The sequence below is a fragment of the Ptiloglossa arizonensis genome, chromosome 8, assembly GCF_051014685.1.
Source record: "Ptiloglossa arizonensis isolate GNS036 chromosome 8, iyPtiAriz1_principal, whole genome shotgun sequence".
Taxonomy (NCBI): Eukaryota; Metazoa; Arthropoda; class Insecta; order Hymenoptera; family Colletidae; genus Ptiloglossa; species Ptiloglossa arizonensis.
This window is the reverse complement of record NC_135055.1, coordinates 7,241,685-7,261,723: the sequence shown is the minus strand read 5'-3', so window position 1 is coordinate 7,261,723 and position 20,039 is coordinate 7,241,685. Positions and strand designations below refer to the sequence as shown.

At 38.9% G+C, this 20,039-nt stretch overlaps 1 protein-coding gene across 14 annotated transcripts in view; it reads left to right on the top strand.

The window, feature by feature from the left end:
- Positions 1-20,039, top strand: part of LOC143150747 (uncharacterized) — a 170,007-nt gene that overhangs the window by 55,987 nt on the left and 93,981 nt on the right. For 2 of the 14 annotated variants that reach the window (XR_012993169.1, XR_012993170.1), the window contains exons 2-4: positions 17,271-17,496; positions 17,583-18,159; positions 18,610-18,743. The exons of 9 other annotated variants lie outside the window; for them this stretch is intronic. The gene's annotated coding sequence lies outside the window, so the exon portion shown is untranslated. Of the gene's footprint in view, positions 1-17,270; positions 17,497-17,582; positions 18,160-18,609; positions 18,744-20,039 lie in introns of those variants that run through there. 3 more of the 14 variants (XR_012993160.1, XR_012993161.1, XR_012993162.1) reach the window with 3 other exon arrangements.

Sequence of the window (20,039 nt, the reverse complement as noted above, 5' to 3'; positions counted from 1 at the left end):
ATTAACTCTTTCGAATTGAGACATATATCCCTTTGAGGAGAGCAGAGCCGTAACAGACTAAACAGCAGTTCCAGGTATTGAGCTCGTGAAAAAGCCTGGTTTCGCGGACTCTTTTTAACCGCGGACACTGAACGCTGTCATAATACGCCGCATCGCAGAAATTCAGTGAGCGTCTAGCTTTCCGAGAAAACGAGCGTTTGACCGTACGAAACACGGCAAGCAAGTGATTGCAATGTTTCGACGTGTGAAAATAATCGGCGCGTTTCATTGGGCACAATGACAAAATACAAACCAGGATTGAGAATGTTTCCGTATTCGTGTGTTAGAGTTTCTCAGAGATTCAAATATGCGACGAACGTAATTCGAATAGTAGACTATTCGAGTACTGGAGTAGTTGAATACTTTGCTACTCGAACGGTTGACTGTTCGAATGATCGATCGAATCGATTGATATTACGAATAAAGGATTCTTTATTGAATCATTCGGAGCACCTTTAGTTCAAAGGAACTTGTTTTTAACAACACCGAGGGTTCGTTCACTCTCTCAGGGTCTTCAGTAAACTAGTTTCCTGAAGAGGGTCCAATGGCAAGGGGTTAATCCTTCGATGTTGCTAAACACAAGTTCGTCCGAACCACGAATCCTTTGTACTGTTCGACAAATGATCTTATATTTTCAACTCTTTCGGTTCGTCGTTCTTCTTGAAATTTTAGTTCGTTTGATAATCGAGTAAGGGTGTTCAATATCAACTCGAATATTCAAATACTTAAGTACTCGAACAATGATATTCAATTATTCAAACACACAAACGGTGATATTCAACTACTCAAATACTCGAAAAATGATATTCAACTACTCAAATACTTAAACAGTGACACTCAAATATTCAACTACTCAAATACTTAAACAGTGACACTCAAATATTCAACTACTCAAATACTTAAACAGTGACACTCAAATATTCAAATACTCAAGAACTCGAACAATGATATTCAATTGTTCAAACACACAAACAGTGATATTCAACTACTGAAATACTCAAAAAATGATATTCAACTACTCAAATACTTAAACAGTGACACTCGACTATTTAAATACTCGAAAAATGATATTCAACTACTCAAATACTTAAACAGTGACACTCAAATATTCAACTACTCAAATACTTAAACAGTGACACTCGACTATTTAAATACTCGAAAAATGATATTCAACTACTCAAATACTTAAACAGCGATACTCGACTATTTAAATATACAAATATCCGAACAATGACATTCGAATTCTCAAATACTCGAATAGCGATACTCGGCTATTTAAATATTCAATTATCCGAACAATGACATTCAAATTCTCAAATACTCGAACAGCGATACTCGACTATCTAAATATTCAATTATCCGAACAATGACATTCGAATCCTCAAATACTCGAACAGCGATACTCGACTATCTAAATATTCAAATATCCGAACAACGACATTCGAATTCTCAAATACTTGAACAATGATATTCGTTCGCAGTATTCGCAGTATATCTGCGAAGTGTTCGTAAAATTCGAATTATTCGAGTAGCCCCAGCCCTAGTTGCTGGACCAGCGGGCTCCCATGTGTACACCGGTGGCATGGTTTTCCCATGAGGCTCGTATGCGATCCACCTGACCGAAGTAGCCGCTAAGCATGGGGACAGGTCATTAGCGATGGAAGGAAGCAACAAGGATGACCGGAAACCACGCACGGAGATGTGACTTGCGCGGCTGGGGCCTTCTATCGGCAGGGCCGCCTATCGGCGTCCGTCGACCATCGACGTGCAACGGTCAACAACCGAAGATATCGCGTGCCCCTCTATTCCAACTTCTCTCCCCGTTGGTCTTTGCGATTACTTCGATCCCCTTTGCCACCAGTTAGGTATATTCGAATGGAGTAAAATATCGAGGAATAGTCCCAGCTCGACCAGCAACCTCGTACAGGAAACGATTTCACGCTACGACACCGACGATTAACACATTGGCTGCTCCGTAGCCCACATATGGACCAAATAGGAAAAAATATTCGTGAAAATAGATTTTCCAATTCATCGAAATCTGTAACGGAATCCTTGGTCGAGATCACAGAAACCTTGGACCGGGCGTGTCAGACACGTGGAGACCCTTGATCTCTTTATTACGAGCATTATTATTTCAGAACACCTTTCAGCAGTGTAGGGTGCCAAGGAAATGAAATCAACACGTGATACTGTACGTACAGGCAAGCTTAGGCAGTTGCCTAGGGGACCTCGAACGAAATAGGCCGCTATGAATTTTACAAATTATTCCTTTTATTTTTCCTATTCACCGTTGATTTCATTCTGATATTTTCCTTCTGTTTTTTAGCTAGCAAATAAAGCAAATAACCTTCGAAAAGTAACGTATTTAAGAGAACAATTTTTCTTTGCTTACGCAATTGCTCCTTTCTGTAGATGAATATATAGTTTTGCTCACTTCCTTAACACTGGATTTACCAACCGATTAAACATTTACCAACTACTTTTACAAAGAAATTTAGTTAAAATTCCATAGCATTTTCCTCGTTTCCCTGAGATACACATAAAGGTATACCTTAATAAACTGTAGTCAATCACTATCGATAGAGTAGAGCTACCTCTGGTGTTAAAAATTAATGGTTCCTTCTGAATCCTGCACTCGTTTGCCCACGATAGGTCGGTGCAACGATAGACGACGGTTTCATCGAGAAGAAGTGTATTCGAAGTGTTGTCGACTATCGTTAAATAATCGTAAGTACGCGGCACGATGGCAAAGGGGGCAAGTTTGCACGAGTTTGACCTTCTGGTCCCAGGGTTAACGAAACGTGGCCCCGTGAGAAGCCGAGGACGTGTCCTGACGAATTTCGAATTCAGCCCTCGATGGCCGGGGGTACGAGAGGGAGACTCGAAGTTTCGGTCTTATTGCGATGCAGCAGTCATATCCGCGGAGATACATCGCTTCCGGTCGAAGAATCCCCTACGAGTGGAGAGCTGGCTCCCCGTGTTGTCTTGATCGAGGATAGCCGGAGGAGTGTCCTTGGGATTTCGTGAGGATACTCTTGAGGAGATGAAGCGTCTTCCAAGGATGCAGGGGACGCGATCAACGGTCATTTCGTTTCTTAACCCTTAACCACATCCCTTTCCTTCTCTAAAAACCGTAACGTTTCCTTAGTCTCGAAACGAATAATTCATCCACCCCTGAAACGAAACGGTCGAAAATTCGTAATTGGTAGCTCAATCGAGACCCGAATAAAAATTCTTAAGTGTTATCTTTCGTATAATGTGCAACAACGTGGACGAGCTTTTAAAAGATCTTAGCTAACTCCTTTGTGAGTCGTTTTGCGCAATTATTACGCATTTTGATCGAAATTTCGTTAACAGCTAGCTGAAAATCAGTATGCCGCCGCGGTACCGTGGAAAATTTATTTTAGGTTTAATTAGATAAGAAGACTTAATTAACAGGTTCTTGGTAGCTAGCTTAATTGTATACTTCCTCTACTCTAATTGACGCGATGTGAAGAGGTTCCTGTCAAAGGTTGTCTGGCTTTAACGTTTTCCCTTTACTACATTGTATTTCTGTAAACTGATAAATCATACTTAAGTTAGTTATGGAAGGATCTTGTAAGATTTTCCCCCTGTTTTCCCTTCACTCTGCAATATTTTACCAGGTAAGGGAATTTCATGGAAAATTATTTCCCTTTTTCCGACTTGCAACGATATTGCTGCACCCTCGTGTTTTCATTAATTTTCATTCCATGGAAATAAATTTTCCCTTACTACTGATATAAAAAACTTAATTTTTTCACTTTACATATATCGCTTTCGCACAATTTTTAAATACATTTAATTCGGACTATAGTTATTCTAAATTATAGTTTAGACTTTGTAGTTTCAACGTAAAGCAACGTTTGATCGATCATTTTTCTAACACTGGCTAATAAAGCAAATAACCTTCGAGAAGTAACACACTTAAGAGAACAATTTTTGTTTATTTGCGCAATTTGTGCATCGTATTACGAACTTACGATTATTTAACGATAGTCGACAACTTTCGAAACACTTCTTCTCGATGAAAGCAAAATTCAATATAGTCCGTTCGATGTTAATTTTCGTATTGTTATTTTTTCGATTAGTAATAATTTACATCAAAGAAGACCTAAACCTAAAGTTTACCATAGGTTAACATACATTTCTTACTATAATCATTACGTGCTTCTGTCGTGGCGCTTGGAAAATGACTCCCGAATTTTCGACAAATTTTCACGGTGCAGAGCGTGGGAGTATGTGGGCGTATTGTATTCTTCCGCGCGGAAACAAGCCGGGAGAAGATTTTTCTCATAAAAGTCACAACAGGGGAGGGGAGGAGGTGGGGGAGGGGAGGAGGTGGGGGAGGGGAGGAGGTGGGGGAGGGGGAGGGGGAAGCTTTCCACTGGCCAACTGTCGACCGCGATTCCGCACCGGGCCGGAAAACGTTCTCTGGCGGCATGGTCTCTTCCCAAAAAATGCTCCGAAACTATAGTCCGAATTAAATGTATTTAAAAATTGTGCGAAAGCGATATATGTAAAGTGAACAAATTGAGTTTTTATATCAGTAGTAAGAGAAAATTTATTTTCATGGAATGAAAATTAATGAAAATTTTCAGGTAAATATATATATATATTATTTAAACGTACTTCTATTTATTTTTTAAGCAGTGCATAAAAGGTCAATTCGAGACCATTTTAAGTCACCAGTAGGTGTGTAGCCTGAATTGTTGCTATTTTTTGTTATCACATTCAATTTATTAGATATCCGTGTGTTATACTATACGCGAATAGTGAAACATTCTACGTGACAATGAATTTTCCTCCAACGAGAAAGAAAGTATCGTTCAGAAGCTGGGAGGGAAAATATTATTCTTCGCGCAGTGTTGTCCCAGAAGGTGGAACGCTCACCGAATAATTTATAGAAATCGGAAATCATTCGTGAGACGCGAGGGAAAACACGACGAAAGTATAAAGCTGTCGCAGTGTGGCGGTCGTCAGCTCGTTGTCATCGCCCGGATACATTTCGTTCGACCTCGCTGCAGCCGTACCTCCTCTCTTCGTTTTTCCATGGATCGAAGATCACGAAGGATCTTTCACGTTTTCGGTCCCCGGTACCCCCGTCAGTGTCCAATTTCACGTTTCACGCCGTTTTTTTTTCCCCCTCTCGAAACGATACAGATTTTCCGCTACAATTTTCTAATAAAATAACATTTCTTCGCTGCAAAAAGAAAAGATACAGGTATTTGCAACGATTCGCTGAAAAAATTAAATATCAACATTTGAAAAATATATACACTATATTGACCAGTTTGGTAAGACTCGAGACCATTAAAGTCTTTGAACATTTTTTAAATTAACTCGGGAAAATAATGGGTCACAAAAGATCAATCGTGATTAATCTTTTAAAATTAATTTAAAAATTCGTAGCTAATTAAGCGTGGTTCGATTTGTTTACTATAGATTTCGATCATTCGTTTTGTGGTCAAGTTCGGTATACTTATAAAGTTCGGTAAATAAATGAAAATTAGAATTTCTTGTTCTCTAATCGGGGTATTTAAGATAACTCTGTTCTCTTTGATGCTGGAAACAAACTTAAAGTGTAAAATTGTTCGTTTTAGTCAACTCACGAGATAAATATTTTCTCAAACGGGAGTACTCGTTATTGTTATTGAAGTGACGAAGCTAATGAAGAAACAGGTTCGATCGTAATAATTCAAAATGGTGACCACTTTGCAGACACTTTCCTAACCTATACCGGCACTAATTTTTAAAACTTGGCGGGCAGAGCGATCTGCGCGATTACTCGTTAATGAATTTTTCAGTTTCATTTCCGCGCAATTACAGTTTTTGCGTGCAGCCATAGCAAACAATGCTCACTTTCGTTGCACAGGCTAAGCAAAATGGTTAATCAGCGTGCTCTGATCAGAAGACTACAGGTCGGGGAGGAAACGTGTAATATTTGTAAAACATGCGAACGGAAGCTCGAGGTTGCAACTCATTTCAGCGAGGCTGAATTTATTCGTTGGTAACGAATCATTTTTTATTTTCACTTGTGTCAGAATCTATTCGAACGAAATTTTATTTCTCTCGTGGTACAAGTTGGTCGTGAGTGATAAAGGATAACGTTTGCGCACGCGCGTGATACCTGTACACGTGTATATATAATATACACGTGATATTTTATACGTGCAGTACGCACGGAACGTGTGGCTGTGATATATCTACGATGTACGTAAAACGCGTGTTGTGTGTTACGCGAAGTGTGCTGCGTTATTGTGTAGATGTGATTTATGCGATATGTCTCTGTGGTGTGACGCAATATATTTTTACCATACATGTAGTATGTGGTGTCTGTTGTGTAATCTGACATGAGATTTATTCGTGTAAAATGATAGACAAGATATATTCCGACACTTGATAGAATTGCACACTCGTGAAATTCCTCCTCCGAACCTAACCTATCTCTGTGCATTGCCTCGAGAGAATTTTTTTTAGGTTACGTTAGCTAGGCACATGACTCGACAAGACAGTCTATCTGACTTCAAAGTTACCAAACTTATCAATGCAGTAATCTCGTAAAATTCTTCTCCCAAACCTAACTTTACTCTGTACATTGCCTCGAGAGAATTCTTTCCTCTAGGTTATGTTAGCTAGACACATAACTCAGCAAGACATTTTGTCTAACCCCAAAGTTGCCAAAGTTATCAGAGTACCTAGCTATACCCTCGCAAAATTTCTTTCCTAAACCTAATCTAACTCTGTGCATTGCCTCGAGAGAATTCTTTCCTCTAGGTTATGTTAGCTAGACACATAACTCAGCAAGACATTTTGTCTAACCCCAAAGTTGCCAAAGTTATCTTTCCTAAATCTAATCTATCTCTGTACATTGTCTTGAGAGAATTTTTCTTCTGTAGGTTATGTTAAACACATGACAAAGGAAGACATTTATCCAATTCCAAAGTTGCCAAAGTTATCAAAGTAGATAGCTGTACCCTCGCAAAATTGTTTTTCTAAACCTAATCTAACTTTATATATTGTCTTAAGAGAATTTTTCTTCGGTGGGTTATATTGGCTAGATACATGACTCAGGAAGACATTTTCCAAAGTTGCCAAAGTTACCAAAGTATATAGCTATACCTTCACAGAATTCCAATTCCTAAACCTAATCTAACTCTGTACATTGTCTTGAGAGAATTTTTCTTCTGTAGGTTATGTTAGACGCAACTCCAAAGTTGCCAAAGTTACCAAAGTATATAATACCTTCACAGAATTCCAATTCCTAAACCTAATCAAACTCTGTACATTGTCTTGAGAGAATTTTTCTTCTGTAGGTTATGTTAGACACAACTCCAAAGTTGCGAAAGTTATCAAAGTACGTAGCTATACTCTCGCAGAATTTCTCCTTCAAATCTAACCTAAATCTGTACGTATCGTTTCGAGACAATTCTATTCCTCGCGATAGTTTAGCTATTGGACAAGATTTTCTACTCGACTCCAACAGACGTGAATTCTTTGCTCGTATATTATGTTTCCGATCTTGGTCTCGTAATAAATCGCCGTTAGTCTCATCTCCCTCGTAGCGATGTTTCCTACTCTCCGGCGGTGATATCGCACACGATGTTAGCCCCGATTTTTCGATCCGCGTCCAGCGGGTGGCTTTACAGGGAACGCTGAGAGATGACCAAGCACGAGTAATTACCGCGTCATGCTCGAAGATGCCCACCCGAACGAGTACACACCTAACCAACGAAACAGAAACCTCGACGCGAGCGGACGTCAGTGCTCGCGTGCTCTCGCAATTACGCACGTGCAATTACGCGCGTGCGTTTACGTCGTGCGCGTTTACCTTTCGTGAGCATCGCGCCTGACCTCCTGCGCCAGTGTCAAGTTCACTGTTAATTAGCGTTAACCAACGCCGATTACCGACCGTGGTATCGCGAATGACGGCTTCGCTTTCATCGTCCCGGGGGACTCGTCGATGATTGCTCGCGATAACCGTACTATACGGCAGTGGTTTTTAAAGTAGGGGGCGGGGGGCGGGATGGGGGCTCCTTACGAGCCGAGGGGGCCGTGAAAGAGAATTTTTTAACGCAGAAAAATGTGGATAACTTAACCCTTCACGGACACTGGGTCTTTTAAACCTAACGAGCGCAAGAAATAGATTCAACTCGGTTCGTACGAAGGTTGGACCAACGCTGACAAAGAAAGAGACTCGAACTGTTCACCTCCGATTTGAACATGCTTCTGCAAGGTTGTAGAGTACAGGTTCCTCTTGGGACGCGTGGAATATTTGATGCAGATACTCGATAATTTTCGAAATATAAATAATTAAAATTTGCCACGTTAATGTGAGTCTGTGTTGTCGAAGTCGTTTAATTATTTACATATTCGAAACTATCGAGTGTCAGTAATTCATTATTTACATCTTTGAAACTGTATTTAATTATTCTACGAACCCCAATAAGGATCTACATTCTACCACTCTGTAAAGCACGTCAAAATTAAAGAGGGTTGTTCGAGTCTTTCTGCAGATAGGACAAATCAAGATTGCACGAATAGTATGATGGTACGAGGAAATATTGAATATTTTGTTTTTAAAGAAGTTTGGAAATAACAAAGTGGGAGAGGAACAAGTTTCATATGAGATTAGGACGATCCAGAGTTCATAGGTCACACGTACAAATCAGTGTACAGTGAATCGAGTTTTCGATTTCAAGAGCTCCTAACCTCAAAAATCTCGAAACTGATGGATTCTTTGTGAACGAACTCAGGTTTGCGAAACGTTTTACAAATTCAACAGAGTTATTAGGATACCCAAGAGGTTGACTCTAAAAGCAATTTACACAACGAGACTTGTACGTGTGTACAGTTCGCGTGGCGAAAGAATGCATCTCACTCGGTCGTCTTCGTCGAGGCACTCTTGCCACGTTCGATCTATAGATTCGGTATTTTCCTAGTCCCCTCGCGAACTGGAACAAAGCTCGCTCGTCGTGTGAACTAGGTTAGAGGGTCGCGCCCATGGGTTCCGTCTTGGGAAAGGATTCCGTCGGTATTCCTGAAAGCAAAAAGCGACTCGACGTCCCTACGCTGGTTTCGCGTTGGCTAACGAAGGACGAGCCTTTCACGAGTTTCCATTATTCGCGCGGAAGGCAGATGTTCCTTCTGGACGAGAGGGAAAAAAAACCTGTCCCCATTCCGAGTCTGATGGAGTAGAGACGAAACTCGTTGGTCCAAACACGCGAAGTAGTCCGAAAATGTGCAATTTAAGGGGGCAGTCTGGCAATTTTAGATAAAAAATCATTTCTCTTCCTTCTGTATTTTCGTAGAAATTACTTCAATTTTGCTTCGAGTCTTGAATTCGTTATCCAGAAAAGACTATGATGAAAATTTGAAAAATTTGCGTTTCATTTGCCTCAATTTTGTGCACCGAAACTTGAATATGATATTTTTATTCGATCGACTTGCAATTTGAATATTCACGAAAAAGAAGTATCCATCGAAAGAGTGAACCATCGAGCTAAAATGTTGATTATTCCTATTTTTGACTTCTTGAAAGAAAAGGAGCGAAAAATATTTGTGTAAACATTTTGACATTTATGGACACTCCTTTAAGATTTTTTACCACCTTAATTAAATTTCCACGTATGGTTTCGGGTATAATTATTAATAAATGTATCGGCATCGATAATTTCACCGGTATTGATTCAATCAACGGCGAACGAATGAAATTTGCACGGTGAAGTGTTAAAAAAGAGTATAACGAACTGCAAGTGAGGTATGATTTACTTTGGAAGGACAAATTTTACGGTTGACTGGTTCTTCGACTTCCGGGAAACGTGAACGCGAGACACGAGAAGGCGTTCGTTCATTACATTGTATTTAACGTGTCAAATCAATACGATGTAAGAGACACGAGCCATCGATCAAATAACATGACTTATTCTATCATGCACGCTCGTACTAACTACAGTCCCGGAGTGAAAGCTCCAAGTCTTCCTGTTTCTTGCCTTCATGAATCAACCGTGCAAACCGTCGACTGACATTAATAGACAGGAACAGTAAAGTGATTCGCAACGCTTGCAACAATATCGCCTTGTTAGATTGATTTTTGTCACGGGAATAGTGCACTAACTTTTCACTTAACGCGTCAGTAGTAGGTAACAAGATGGAGTTAAATGGACTTTAACTTTCTATAACACAGAATGGAACATTTTTTTCTCGAATAGGTCAAGTACTTGATATTTCAGTCTTTTGGAAGTTTGTTCGTATATCAGGGCACGAATTGTTTCACACATCCGGGGAAACTTTGTTCAATGTGGATCGAAATTGTACATCATTTTATCCATACCGAGCAATAGTCTTATTAAAGTATTTTCGATCTTTGGAATCAGATAATCTTCGTTGAATAGAATAATATATTTTATTTTCTACACGTAACGTCTTTATTCGTCGTATACAGTGTCCTTGAGTACTTGGCAAATATTTTACCTGCCGATTTAACAGCGAAAAAAGTTCGCATAAACGTATGTTCCATTTCACCCCGTTTACATGATACAGTGAATGAAACGTTCTTTCATCTTGTAAGCGATTATCTTCGCGGAAGATACTCAAAATGATTATCATGCATTTCAACGCACGCACGAAGACGCCTTGTCATGGGTGTAATTATTCTTCCAACGTTGCCTGGTGTTTCTCGAATTTGTTCAAACATTTGTTCAATTACGTATCAGAATGTTTCAACGCTTTCAGATGACAATTAGCAGTATTCTGATCTAGATATTATTATTTAGATATATAGGCAAGGTGAGACAGAACACACGTTTACATAAACTTTTTTCATTGTTTTTAGAAACTAAGCCAATATATAAAATGAATTCTCCACTTGCTCGGAGATACCTTGCATAAGCAAGTAAATTATGTAAATTATGCAAGTAAGTATATACACAAAGTGAAATAGGACACATATTTACATAAACTGTTTCATTGTCTTTAGAAACTAAACCAATATATAGAATAAATTCTCCACTTGTGCGGAGACATCTTGTATAAGCAAGTAAATTATGTAAATTATGCAAGTAAGTACATATACAAAGTGAAATAGGACACATATTTATATAAACTTTTTGATTGTCTTTAGAAACTAAATTAATATATAAAATAAATTCTCCACTTGCTCGGAGATACCTTGTATAAGCAAGTAAATCGTGCCGACAATTGTGCGAGAGCACAAGGCTAAAGTGGTCTTGGCAACCTAACCTCGATAAATCCTTGACTTTGCTGAAATCCATCTTATTGGATAGCTAGATCGTCGAAGCCTGGATCTCCAGATTTCTTGTACGAGACACTATAATAACAAGGAATCGAGCGCGTAACGACTGTTTCACGATGCGTAAGAGGTGCAGCTAAACTGCCGCTCCTAACCTAACCTCGATGAATCCTTGACGTCGCTCAAAAGCATTTTACTGGAGAGCTAGATCGTCGAAGCTCGGATCACCAGATTTCTCGATCGAGACACTATAATAACAAGGAATCGGGTGTGTAACGAGTTTTCCACGGTGCAAAAGAGGCGCAGCTAAAGTGCTGCGCCTAACCTAACCTCGATAAACCCTTGACGTCGCTTAAAAGCCACTCGTTGAGGGGAGCTCGATCGTCAAAGCTTGGATCACCAGATTTCTCGATCGAGACACTATAATAATATGGAATAGAGTGTATAATGAGCCCTCCATCGTACAAAAGAAGAAAAACCCGGGAATTTTAGCCGTAAGTGCTGCCAACCTTTCACGATTGAAAATATAAAAGTTCAACGTTACCGGGGGATCCCCCGTCTAATTTATCGCGCGACTACCATGCGAATAGTCGCGAAACCGTTTACATTTTACGCGGCGATTACGCGATAAAGTCGAACGGTGAATTAAAGTAAGCACCTCATTGACAGCGCGCGGTAGACACACGGCGCACCATAACCAACACAATGATTACACATCAGCGTCGGTGCCGTAAATCAGACGAAATTGCAACCTGTTGGTTGCAGCGTTCCATCAACGTGTTGCGCGCCTTATTTGTAAGAAACGTTTCGCGGCGCACGCTTGCCGGCTGCAACAATCCTCGAGCGAAAATTGCATCGTGCTCGTGGGAAAACCGACCAATCCGATAATAGCTGGTGTCGCGACGCGCAAGGCGATAGGATACCAAACGACTTTTATCGCGTAGAATAAACACCAATCGGGACGAGAGTACTGCCGATGTTTAGCAATTTTTCAAACGATACAGAATAGTTAATATACTAGATCGTTAAATAAGTTTCGTCATTCGATAATACCACATTGAATAGTACTGTTCGATAAGTTTTATCGAACGACAAAATTTAATTTATCGAACAGCCTGTTATAATGGTCCGAAAAAATATTCGTGCGTTATATTATACGGAAATTCTTCTTACCCTTAAGACCGATTTTAATGAAAGTTTGCATGCATGTAGTACATAATAATGCATGAGTAGAGAAATTGGCGAGAGAAAAAGGTGAAACACAAGTTTCGAAGGTTTTAATGTTTTTTTTATTTTTTTAAGGCAATTTTTTTTGGGACTTTTTTGGGACAGAATGATAGAGAACTAAAAGTTGAACATTTTTCGTATGAAAAGTTTTGCTCTATTTGGCACTATTACAAAATTGTACTTGAAAAATGGAAGAGAAAATGGCACTGTAAACGTTTAGTTTAGCTGCCTTTCATTTTCTTCAAAACTTCGTAATCGTGCGAGATACAACAAAAATTGTTTTACAGAAATGTTCAGTTTTTAACGCTCTATTATTCTACAATGGAAAAAGTCCCCCAAAATAATTATGTCATATGCGTATCAGTATGCTTTACATGCACAGAAACTTTCATTAAAATCAGATTTCTAGGTTAGGGGAATTTCCTTATAACATAGGATACGAATACTTTCTTCGTCCCACGTAATAATTATGTTAAAAAGAATATAGTTTTAACATTAAATAACTTTCAAACAATTAAAGTACACACTTTGGACAATATTTTCAAGAATTTTCTGGTTGCACGATGCGGTAAATTTCTTTGGTTTCATTGGTCTGAATCGAATAAACTTAGAACTTTTAAAGGGTACGTAGATGGCGCCACCTAAGCAACTAAAGTGTTGCAAACCGACGCGACAGCACCGGGTGTTGTGTGAACCAACGAGTCGAGCTAGTTTTTACACTGTGTTAATTCGAATTATATAATAAATTGTAATTAGATAGCAGGTTAAATTTAATTTCAAGGATGATTCGCGCTGAAAATTAGCGACGCGTGAATAGCAACCGCATAATAAATTGTAATTAGAAAGCTGGTTTCGGAAAGTTTCGTTTTCAAGGGCAATCGTTTCATTTACTTAACGAGTGTCGCGGACTGATCGAGTTAAGTCGAATTTTGCAACATGCTAATGCATACCACTCGATAAATCGCAATCATGGTGGCGCCTTGAGGGAAAACCAAGTTCAAAGATAATGAGCGCTCTATTAAATGAAACATGTAGTGCACGTCGACGAGTTAATAAAAACCTTATCTCGTATTAAACTGGATTGTATGATAAATTATCGTTATTAAATGTAATTAGAAAATTGAACAAGTATTTCATTTAAAGGATCAATATTGAATCGATTACTAATCCAATCTGCGTTATTCTGATCGAGTTGTTCGGAGAACGTATTGAATCATTCCTGTAACAAATTGCACGCTGCAACAGAATGGTATTAATTATTACCCACGGAGTTTATTTCACAACTTTTTGTACGGTGTATATCGAGTTGCAGCAAATCACGAGCATTATCCTCCTCTTGATATTTAATTTTCCACGACCATTTTATAAAGGATTTTCAATTTTATTTTCAATTTCAAAGAGAACGTAAAAATCTTTGTTTCAACTTCACCAAACCTCTGTTATTCTAAATATATCCTACAGTTTTATCCACGATATGATGACACAGTGTCTTTAAAAAGAAGTAAAAAATTCTATCAAAACTGATCGACTTTTCGTTAAAATCATCTCCTCCGTAAATTCAATTCTAGAGACAAGATTTATAAGTTCTAGACCATAAATTTTACAGGATGAATATATATTTTTTCGAATGTAAATCTATTTCGACGCTAATCAAGACCATCGAGAACGAACGAATTACCATGTTGGCGAAATTAACGACAAGAATGTCTTTATGGCGATGAAAAATTTGATAAATGTCAACGAACCTCCGATAATTCATATTTACAACGCATGAATATTTAAATTCAAGTTACGACCACGTAGAAGAAGACGTCCAGGAAGAATTCCTTCTAATAAATGCTGCATCATTCCTTTCGACGAGCAGAATAAATCAACGTGAAAGATGATTTCAGCGAAATAGCAAACGTGCATTTTTTTCACGATTTCACGTTGCAACTTACCAGGATCAGATTCGCAATGGTTAAAATGCAAATTGTCGTGGCCGATTGGTGAAACTGTTTCGCGTTCTTTTATTTTAGGCGAGGACGTTAATGGGCGATTTAAATTCATGACGATCGAAATTAAGGTCGTCCGAGGCGTCTGTTCCATTACGGGACGACGACCGGCCATTTTGAAAGTTATCATAGACGTTTCATTGTATTCAAAGTCATTTACCATTGTAATTTTCGTCCTGGGATTGCAACGTGTCTGGCCCTCGTTCGGAATTCGACCAATCCTACCGCGGATAATTTCTTGGTTCGTTTCCTATTGGTACAATTCAACCATAACGATAGATATGTGATATTTGAATACAGGGATCATAATTTTGGGACCATTTGGATTCGAGATACAAAGTACCATGACTATACGGAAAATACTGAAACATAAATTCTATGCAGTAAATACTACAGAATCCAAAGGTACCAATTGGTGCAATCCTGACACTAAATATTTGACTGGAGACCCATAATTTGGGACCGTAGAATGTCAAAGTACAGAATATAATAACTATACTCTGTAGAAAATAAATTTTGTACAATAAATGGTGTCAAAGACTGTCAGTTATATTTGTTGGTGCAGTCGAACTTTAACAGTCAATTTGTTCGTGGGCTATAATTTTGGAACCACACAGTTTTAAAGTACAAAGTATCATAACTGTAGGAAAATACTCTCTGGAAATTGAATTTTTTTTTAAAACTCTGATAGATGCTACAGTTACATATAGATGCAATAATGTCTACAACAGATGCTATAATGTCAAAAATCACCAAAGACAACGGTATTATTTAAAAAATACAACATTCATCTCCCAGTATATCGACAGATTTTTCCAAATTTTTATTCAAAAAGATTTTCTCTTGATAGAATTGTATATCGAGAAAAATTGAAGTTAGAGACACTTCAAGAGGTAGTTTCGAACCTTTTGGAGAATTTATAGCGATGAAAGATATCCCGAATGATTGTAATTGCTCGCAGCAACAATCTGCAGCTGTCTTGGACGTTTTTCGTTGAGTTTCATAGAAATCCGAATTTTTTGCGTTAAGAACCGTCTACTGTGAGAGGGACCACTTACAGTGACCATTTTTGCTCCCTTCGCGACCCATAGACGCTTCGAATCACGCCAGATTTAGAATTTATCCGAAGGTTTTCGGCATCGAAGTCACTGCGCCTTAAAAGAGCGTTGCGAGTCGTTATACGTCGTAAATCTTGGCTCACCCACGCGAAATCCTTGGCGAAGGGTCTCTTGAGGCAAAGGAGAAGGACCACGGAAATAGAATCGCGAGAGCGATAATTATTACGAGCGATGACTGCCCACGTTGATTTTTCGTACGGTGTCTGAACTTCCTGCAAGAACATGGCTGTATAACCTGCAGACATGGTCTGATCTATGATCCGAGAGGTCCTTGATCACCTGGATCGACTAGATATAGCTCTCCAACGATATTTATCCAACAAAATATTCGAAAAATAATAACAGAAACCCGTTGAAACTGTACGATGTAACCTATACTGAACAATTTACAGGATTATTGTTTATCACATTTGTAAGGGTACCTCTCATTTGGAGTAACAAGTGTGATACCAAAATTGATGATAGTTCTTTTTTATACTTGTGTAGAAATTTGTACAGTGATCGTCGTGGGAATTTTGAATTTAAACTAATTAAATATTATGTAATTAATTGTTGTCTTACGTGTGAAGCATGTACTACCTTTTGGAGCGAAGAAAGTCTAAAAGGAACAGAATATGTAATTTGAGGACTGATTTAAAAAATGTTACCTTACCTTAATCGGTAAAATTTATACTTTTATTTCCGAAGCAATCTGGGAATTAATTCTTTATTAAACACTCGGACAAGTTTAACTGCCGTCATCTTGCTCGAAACTATTTCAATTATTGGTACAGACTCTGAGCTCCGGACTAAACGTGGGATACCATTTCTTGCTACAGATTATTCTTCGTGCACCACGCGTTCCGTAATTAACTCCCATTTAATTTCGTTCAATGAATCCAGCAGGAGTCCATAAACGACCAGTGTGTCGATTATTCACAATCATCCCTCTTGGCGCTGCAAATGAATATAAGAAAGGACAGAAAATATTTGAAAAAAAGATATTAATTTCTCGCTCGCAAGAATAGAAAGTGTTTCTTTTGTCAATGAGTTGTGTTTTAATTACCACGGGTTATTTTGCAATCAGTGAACCATTCAACGATCATCTTTATATAGCTATTTGTCTTTCGAGTAAACGGAATTGGAGATAAACGTTTCAATGTGGCAATGGTAGCTTGTAGAGCGCGACGAAAGGAGCAGAAAAAGTCTTATGCAATGTTTCTCCAAAGCGAATATTTATAACTGAAATTACCATTGTTCTTGAGCACGTTACACGTGTTCTCGTTCAGTGATCAGCGTTGTACTCGCCATATTACTATTTAAAGGAGCGTGCAAAAAACTAAATTGCATTCTCAGCTGGGAATATCCATTTTATAGAAGAATGGTGCAAAACTTTCTCATTTCCTTTATTTAAATCTGTAATATTTCATCCGCACAGTATGCCTGTATATTTAAAATTTTCATTTGTTTAGAATCTAATCAATCATAATGTTCAAGGAGAAAATATGTAAATTCTTCAATATTTTCCTTAGTTGATTTTTCATATTTCACAACAGTATCTAACCAGAATAGATTCTTCCTTAAATGTAGTCTCCATCTATTCACTTTACTTTACTTATTAAATACATACTTTTATAAAAGGTATCAGTTTCACCGTGTTCTCCAAGTGGTCCCTCAAGTACAGCAGACATCTTTGTTCAGTCCATTTTATTCTACTCGTTAAAATACATTGTTCCAAGTGGTACAGGACTCACCAGGTTCTCCAAGTGGTTACTGAAGCACAGCAGGCTTCTTTTCTCAGTTAATTTTATTTTACTCGTTAAAATACATTGTTTCAAAAAAGGAATACAGGATTCACCAGCACCAAGTAAGTGCTCAATTGTAATAAAATTTTTTTTAAATCCAATCTGCTTTATTTTACATATTTAAATACACTCTTTTTCAAAACAAAAGAAGACACGAGATCCAGCAGGCACCCAAAGAGGCCCATGTGTACAAAAAGGTTACGAATACCTGGAGCAAGGGAGTCGTGGTCTCTGATGTAGATGTGTGCACGCGCTCGCGAGCGCGACCAGGCGAAATTAAATACGATGCATCAATATAAATCGCATCCTTGGATGCAGTGTCTCCGCGACGGCTAAATATAATTCGTCCTTGGACATTCTTGCTCGCCGTTGGCTCGCGACGGAGAAGAACGATCTCGCGGAGATCTCGTCGACGAGATCGGCAGGATCCTCACGTCGATGGACGGTCAACCCCTTCGAATTGGAAATCAGGATTCATCGGTTCGTGGAAAGGGTCGGAGGGCCACTCGAAAATCAAGATGTCAACGGTTGACGGGTTATCGCGCGGAATTCGGAATCAGTCGCGCCGGATGCGCGGCCATTTTCGCTCGCACGGCTGGAGGGGAGGCGCGCGTGGCTTCCAGTTTTTATTTTCTCGATACGATTCCGTGCGAGGAGCGAAACTGTTCGAACAAACGATTTACCAATTGGAGAAGAATCTTGGGCGAGAAAAGGACGTTCCAGAAGTGAGTGAACATTTTACCGATCGATATAGTAGAATCGTGGAAAGAGTCCAGAGAATAATTGTTTTTATCTATCTTTTGTGTTTCTTTATTTCTCTTTGCAATACTATTGGCCAGATACAATTACACCGTGTTTAGTATTATGATTATACGATATCTTTATCTTTGCAATAATTTCGTTTTTAATATTTCCTATTTTTAATCATTCCTTAAAAATGTTTTAAGTTTCCCTATTTTTTCTTCTTCTAAATTTATGATAAAATTAGTACACACCTGTTGCGTGCAATTTTGTAAAAGTACTTGAGTTGTATTGAAATTGAAAAGAATAATTTTCCACTGAATTTAAACAAGTTTGTTTTATTTCTCGTTTGAAGCGACATTATTTTGACGTCGTTGAATTTATACAGTCGATGTGATATAGTTACGGCGTTTTTAGTTAATGTTTCGTTACAGGAAGGTGGCAATTGAGATGCACGGGACGCCCTCGCCAGTCGACGGATACAAACGTCCATCTTTGTTTTCGATTGCCGAAACGAATGCCGCTAATTAATTATTCCTCGCGTACACGGCGACTCTCTTCTTTGCACGTGAGTGTTTGGGCCAGACTGCAGATTTCGAAACACATTCTAATTGCGGGGCCACAGTTTGTCAATATCCTCTCTTTTTAGATCATTATAATGTATTTGCAATTTTCTCGAAAATCTTTACAAAAAACGTTACAGTCGATGTCAATGTTAATCCATAAAGTAAAATGTTGAAATAAAACATTTTTCATCGTTGCGACAACATGGAGTGTGTAACGATTGCTTCAATCAATTATCGAATCAACTGAACCCCAAACGATCGATAAATCACGATAGTGTATTATTTCATGACACGAGAAGTGGTTCGTGACTGTAGGAATCGTCAGAAGTTACATTGGAAGAAGGATGTCTCGATTGAGACTCTTCCAAAAGTATTCAATAACCGTCAACACCACTCAAGGAAATACCCTAGAAACTATGAAACCATCCGTACTCTAATCATCTCAATACCCAGACATTAATTTAAGTATTACACTTGTTATGTAAGCAGATATCTAAGAAGCCACGAAACTCTATACTCGAGTTCCTCGGAACGTGGCAATCGCTTTGTTTCAAGATCCCCTAAGGCCCATCGAGAAAAGTTTCTCTCCGAAAAAGAAAAATGTCCTCTCTCGAGTACCAAACCACCTGTACCCCAACGGCGACAACCATCGAATCACGACGCAGTGCACGTCTCCCAGATATTAATTTAGGAAGTTAACCCATCGTACAAGTGAACCCCACGATAACTCAAAAAGACACCCAACTCTGTACCCAAATTCATGATTTACATGGCAATCGCTTCATTCCCGCAACGTCCTGAAGCCCAACCGAGGTAGGTTCTTCTCTAAACTGTCGAGAAACAAAAATGTCCTCTCTCAATCACGGAACGACTCGTACCCCATCGAATCACGACTCGTTGCACGTCTCCCAGATATTAATTTAGGAAGTTAACCCATCGTACAAGTGAACCCCTCGATAACTCAAAAAGACACCCAACTCTGTACTCAAATTCATGATTTACATGGCAATCGCTTCATTCCCGCAACGTCCTGAAGCCCAACCGAGGTAGGTTCTTCTCTAAACTGTCGAGAAACAAAAATGTCCTCTCTCAATCACGGAACGACCTGTACCCCATCGAATCACGACTCGATGCACGTCTCCCAGATATTAATTTAGGAAGTAACCCGTCGTACGAGTGGAGCCCTGTATAGAACAATAACTCAAGAGGACACCTCTGTAATCATATCCCTCCGAAGGCCTTCGCCTCGTAACAGGCAAGACCCATGAAGGAAGTTACCGCTTCGAGCTGCCAAAAAC